Below are 5,614 nucleotides of genomic sequence, written 5' to 3' on the forward strand. Positions count from 1 at the left end.
ATATCTAATGTTTGTACAGTTTTAGGAAGTGCGGGCCTCTTATTCAAACACTGGAGGAACTTACTTCAACTAGGGGAGAATTTCCTCAAAAGGTAAGATTTTGTACATACATTGCCCCAGCAGTTCTAATCCATAGGAATTATTCCAACAACACAGTTGGACAAAATCAAATTTATATATAAGCATGTTCACTAAATAGAGAATCTGTAGGTAATATATTGTATTGTCCCCCCAAAACTTATTTTTGTATCGATTTGTTTATGAAAAACCCCAAGGATGTGCACAAAATTCCAGTAACAGCACATAACATTGGGGAACAGAATTAAAAAGGAATAAGAAGTAAAAATACTCCATTTCACATAAATGAGTGAATTTCCATTTTTCATATGTCCTCAAAATTATTGAAAAAATTTTTTAAGAATTAGTTTTAAATTTACCCAGTGATAGGTGGAAATTATAAATATATGCACTTCATATTTATTGAAGCACTGAAACAAAGCCCCTGTTATTTCACAATCCTGAGCTTTTCTGTGCAATTAACGTCTCCATCATCCCAGCTCCTGAGATTTAGTCCAATGGCAACAATGAAAAGAATCATCATGGCTAGTTAAAATTATCTTCAATAACACCTTTTGTAGCACTTTCCAAAACTGAGCTTTCTCAGTCCAGTATTTATGATCTGCAAGGAGTGTCCACTGCAACACATGTGAATAGTCTCTGTACATTATGAAGCCCATAATTTGGTGACAGAAACAATGGTATAGGTTCCTTTTCAGCATATAGGTTCTTTTTCAGTCATCACCTGAGAGGAGACAGTAGGGAAAATGGGAAAAAGTTTAGAACAAAACTTTTGATTTTTTTTTTTGGAAAATGAAATGCAACATACATTCTATCACGAAGAAAGAGCAGGAGGATGAAAATTCCTTTTGAAATTTTCTAACAATAAAAAGGCAAGATATTATACATCCTTATTCTTATACCTTGCCAATATTGACTGATATCTACAACATTATCCTCATTTTGTCTGTATTTGGTTGCCTGTATCTCTAAGTCATTCATTCATATGTAGAATTATTACACACGGTCTACATACATTTCTAAACAAGAAAAAATAACTAAACATTTCAATGAAAGTAACAAAAGGAGCTCAGCTCATTTGATGAGGAAAAATTGTAATTATACTAAAAATATGCAGATTACGACGGAATTCTGGAAAAGATATAATTCCTGACTTATCCTGGGCACCATCAGAAATACTGACCCACAGAATCTACAGACATAACACAATGATTGCTGTTTATCCCAGTTTCAGGATAATGTTACACAGCAATATGTAACTTGAACAGATCTCAATGACAACTAGCTACTACCAAAAAGCCAGCAGCAAGCTTAAGAAAACCTGGATATAGATCAACCCTTGTCCCTTCCCAAATCAAATAAGCAGTCAATCAGCCTTACAATCATACTGCCAAGGAGTGAAGAACACGTGAATGAGAATATCTTAACAGGTAGATTCAATGATGGTAGGTACCAGTCTTGGGATTAAAGACAAAGATGACAAAAGTATCCTTCCTTGAAACTATCATCCCCTGATAAGGAAAAAGAAGGAACACTGTAAGTAAGATTCACACTACTTTTTAATATCAGCACCCTGTTTGAGGTTTTCATGAATTTCTTTATCACATTACAAAACTATATTTGTGAAAGGACACATATTATCAATTTCATGATTTCCAATAATTAGACACTTGCCATTTCCTTTATTACCTCACTTGGTCACGTTTAGTCATAAATAAGTAAAATAAAAATACACATTCTATACATACATGGCTTTTTTGCATTAGTTAAAATATCTTATAAAAACAATTCATTCACCAATTCTTAAGCATGGAAGAAAATTCCAATAAGTCCAAGAACAATGTCTGAACCAATATTATTTTTCCAAGTGCAGGTGTAGCCTTAGAACCAAACAGCACCAGAACCTTCTTACCTATGATTTGCAGTTAAGACCTATAAATTAAGGGATTCCTTAGTAAAGGAGATGTTCCTGGAGATTTCATCTGTACTCAGGTTAGCTGTAAATATATTTTCCTCTCATCATCACCTGGGAAAAACAGTATCCAACATAGCAATGGTTAGATACAAATCAAGCACTAGAAGGAACATACTAACTAACTAGGATAATTTTAGGCTGGTTGGATATACTGAATGAAGAAAATTAAGCTGAACCAGCAAATATGACTGCCCACAAACATAATATTTTCACATTTTCTCACCATTTTGAACCATACGTTTAGCACAAATGCTGGGAATACTGAAATGTTTCTCCCACTAATTTTTAATTATCTACAAAAACCTAAAGACCTACTTTAAATCCCTCAGACATACTTAACCACTGTAAAAGAAGGCAATAATCCATTCTCCATTTATATCCAAATTAAGGATAATTCCAACTTATCCCAAGAGATACCCACTGCACTATGTTGATCTAGTGAGTATCCACAAATATGGCATTGCCACTATGAATATTTACCCTCTTTAAAGAATGTTTCAGTTACTGTTTTCTTCACTCGTCTGTTTGTCAACGAAAATATAATTGTTTGGTACCTACCTCAAAAATTCCATCTTCTCCATTCTTTCTTTGGGTAATCCAAAACTGTTTCACTGTTAAGGCTCTGCTGCACCAATGCCTAAGTCATGTGCTCTTCATGAAATCATTCGAAAACCATTCATAACAGCAGCTGGAAATAATAAAGTTGGATAGAACAGCCCAACCCTCTCACAATGTTGATAGGCAAGGATGAAAACAGGCACATTTCCTTGGTTCTTCAAATGTCCATACTGAAATACCTTTTTAAAATTGCAAATGTATGAAAAAAAAAATAAAATAAAATAAAATTGCAAATGTACGAAGTAGAAGCAGTCCTTCTACTCTCATCTGTCTACACAAGACTGTTAAGTTTTTGCCATGTTCTTCCATACAATTTTCTATTCATATAAATCACTTTCATTCTAGATTTTTTCAGATAGCAATATACAAATATGTAAAGACACAACCTTTTCTTTTTTAACTCACATGTACAAAAGTTTTAAACAAAATGTATCACCAGTACCATAAACACTGAGATTAACTGTCAGAATGTCATTCTCCATGTATAATTAACATTTTTATAATTAACCATTAACATTTCACTTATAAAAATAAGAGGTATATGCACATACTCTATAAACAAGCAAACTGGTTGATGTATTTTAAATGTCAATTTAAAATACTACAAAACTTTCCTATCAGAAGTTTTTCAGTGTTTGAATTACATTCACGTTTAAGTTAGCTATAATCATTACTATTTTTAATATTAATATTAATATTTCATTTTTATACTCAACCTGTATTTTCTCTGTAAATTTTTAATAATTCAAACATATAGCCCCAGTGGCCAATTATAACATTTCAAAAAGTTTACATACTCAGTTTGATCGTCATTGCCAATTTGCATTTAAAACATACACTGATTTATACTGTCATCAATACTGGATAGAATCCTTATAGGCAATTTCCCTAATTTACGTTGTATGTAATATTTGTCTGATTATCATATAACATAACTAATACATAAATATCACAGTAAAGTTTTAGTTTTAGAAAGCTATCAGAGAAATTAAAAATCTTCATAACCAAAGTTCTGTTCTCATATAGACATCTTACGTAGATGTATAAATTTGAAAATATATTAGAAAACAAATGGTCACAGACCTGCTAATCACTTAATATAAAAATTACCATATGAGGGTACTTCACAAAGTTTGTGGAAAGATGCGTACTATCTTTCAATTCTATTTTTCCACAAACTTTTGAAGTACCCGCATACATTTATTTATTTTTATTTTTTATTTTTATTTTTTTTGTCTTTTTCGTGACCGGCACTCAGCCAGCGAGTGCACTGGCCAGTCCTACATAAGATCCGAACCCGCGGTGGGAGCGTCGTATGAAATACTAGTCCCATAATTTTTTAAATAAAAATAAAATGTAAAGCAATAAGTGAGAAGGTGAAACTATGGTTAATACCCTTGAAATTGCAGTATCAGATCTATACCACTAAAAATTTTAATGTGCAGACACCAAAACGTTACATAGTCCTAGGCGGCCAATTACTAACTGTCCATTGTAAATGTCTGCCAAAACATTTATGGGAACCAATTTAACCATGATGTTTTACAATGAAATATTTACAAACTTATAATTAATGTTGAGACTCCATGCATGTAGAAAAACTAGATTTTTTAAAACATGACCTATTTATCTGTTATTTACAATGTTGTCTTGAATGCTGTCATGCAGTCCAAGTAAATACAAAGCTGTGTGTAATTCAAAGAGGTAGAAAATTTTCCTTATAAATGACACTTCCTACAGTAATTTAAAAAATATATTTATATAATGCCCTTATCAGCAATATAACTACAAAATGTGTAATACAAGCACTAACCAATGTTTAAAATACAGTCTTTTCTTTTTGATGAAAATTCAAAGTTGAAAATACAAACCCTTTTAACTTTTTCCTTCCCCTAACAAATGACAGATAGCAAAATATGTATAGTCCATGTAGCCCACGATTTTATCAAGTTCACTGCCAAGGCATTTTTGCAAAACACAAAGAAACCATGAAATTTTACAATGACTTATTTACAAAGTTATACTTTGTGAGACTCTATACATCTAGAAAGACTAGATGTTACAAATCAAAATTTCGTATCTGACTATTATTTACAAAGTTGTCTTGAATACTGTCATGCAACCGACGGAACATACACAGAACTTTGTATAGTTCCAAGAGGTAGTATAAAATCTATTCAATTTATATCTTAAATGTTAATCACCAAAAAAAAAAAAAAAAAAAAAAAAAAAGAAAGAAAGAAAAGAAAGGAAATACTGTTTCAGGAATGTTGTTACAGCCAGAAAATCCAAATGTTCACTTTATGCTTGATATAATGTCAAACTATATGAGAATGAGGTAAATGCATAGTCTTGTCACTTTCTCCTTCTAACATTCAAATTAATATAAGATCAATGCTGTATAGCCTCAAGAGTGTTTATCAGTGATCAATTGCATTGCCATGATACTTGCAAAAGACAATAGTACTAACAAACTCATAATGAGATATTTTCGAAATTATATTTTGTGAGACTCTTGAAACATCTAGAAATGTCTAAAATTAAATATTTCATTTGCCCATTATTTACAAAGTTGTTTTGATTCCATGCAAAAAATGAACACAGAACTGTTATCATTTAGAGATTCTAAAAATGTTCTTAAAAATGAATTGCATCATGAACCTCAGTATATCTAGAACAATAAGATGTATCTACACATCCTTAAGTAGACAGGTTATTTTTTCACAAACAATTTAATTGTAACCATTTAATTTTACTATTAAATAAAAATGTGCGGTAAGAAAAACCACTATCTCCCTCCCTAACGTGATAGCATATACAAATGAATATGTAAGATCAAAGATGCTTGTTAACTCAATTTGCAAGTAATTGGTCTTTAATAATCCCAGCAATACAATGAAGACTAGAGGGGAAATAACCTATCATCAAAAGAAAAATGTTTCT

At 31.4% G+C, this 5,614-nt stretch overlaps 1 long non-coding RNA gene across 1 annotated transcript; it reads right to left on the reverse strand.

Annotated features, from left to right (window-relative positions):
- Window positions 1-398: 398 nt before the first annotated feature.
- On the reverse strand, window positions 399-2,934 carry LOC134373993 (uncharacterized). Its single transcript, XR_010023006.1, has 4 exons — window positions 2,612-2,934; window positions 1,991-2,104; window positions 1,459-1,589; window positions 399-802 (listed from the first exon to the last, which is right to left on the reverse strand). It is a non-coding gene; the product is annotated as an uncharacterized LOC134373993 (long non-coding RNA).
- Window positions 2,935-5,614: the final 2,680 nt, after the last annotated feature.

The sequence above is a fragment of the Cynocephalus volans genome, chromosome 3 (genome assembly GCF_027409185.1).
Source record: "Cynocephalus volans isolate mCynVol1 chromosome 3, mCynVol1.pri, whole genome shotgun sequence".
Taxonomy (NCBI): domain Eukaryota; kingdom Metazoa; phylum Chordata; class Mammalia; order Dermoptera; family Cynocephalidae; genus Cynocephalus; species Cynocephalus volans.